Below are 775 nucleotides of genomic sequence, written 5' to 3' on the forward strand. Positions count from 1 at the left end.
AAAAAAAAAAAAGTAGCCAGGGACAGGAGGGAGATTTTTTAATGTAGTTTTCACTTTATTCTTAATACTTTTATATTCTCTTTTATTAAAACAAAAGTAACATGTATTTTTATAGTTGGAAAAGACAAAGACAAAATTATTTAAATGAATGAACACATGTACAGTCCTGAGAGTAGTTCCTGGCATATTGTAAGTGCTCTAAAAGTGCAAGCCATTATTATATTAAGATTTCATTTGGGGGAAATGATTGAAAATTTTAAAAAAGAAAGTAGTATTTGGCTCCAGAGCCCTGGAAGTAGTATTTGCCAGGAAGTTGTGCTGCCTACCGAATCATCAATTGTCAGGTACACATTATGATCCAAAATGTCCTCATCTGAAAGGGAATAATAACATATGCCTCACAGAACTGAATTTTGGAAATTCTAAATGATAACTTGGCTCAAAGCACTTGGCTCATATAGTCTTCAACAGATATTGATTACCTTTCAGACTCACTTCAGTCCTTATTTTAAGTCACAAAAAGAAAATAGTTGCCAATAAAAATTACATAGTTCTCAGAGGTAACATTTAAAAAATAACAGGAGGAGACATACATGTATTTTTTTTAATAAGGTTTGGTGCCCCTTTGTGAGGCAGACTGAAGAGCTCAATAAATTATGTGGAATGAAGAAAACTTTAACCTCATGCCGTTGTATTTCACTTACTCTTCTTTCACATTATTCTATCTTGTGGGGAGCATGTGTATTTATTTGAGTACCAGAAAACCCAATATATA

Source organism: Crocuta crocuta, unplaced genomic scaffold (genome assembly GCF_008692635.1).
Source record: "Crocuta crocuta isolate KB4526 unplaced genomic scaffold, BGI_CrCroc_1.0 scaffold2175, whole genome shotgun sequence".
Taxonomy (NCBI): Eukaryota; Metazoa; Chordata; class Mammalia; order Carnivora; family Hyaenidae; genus Crocuta; species Crocuta crocuta.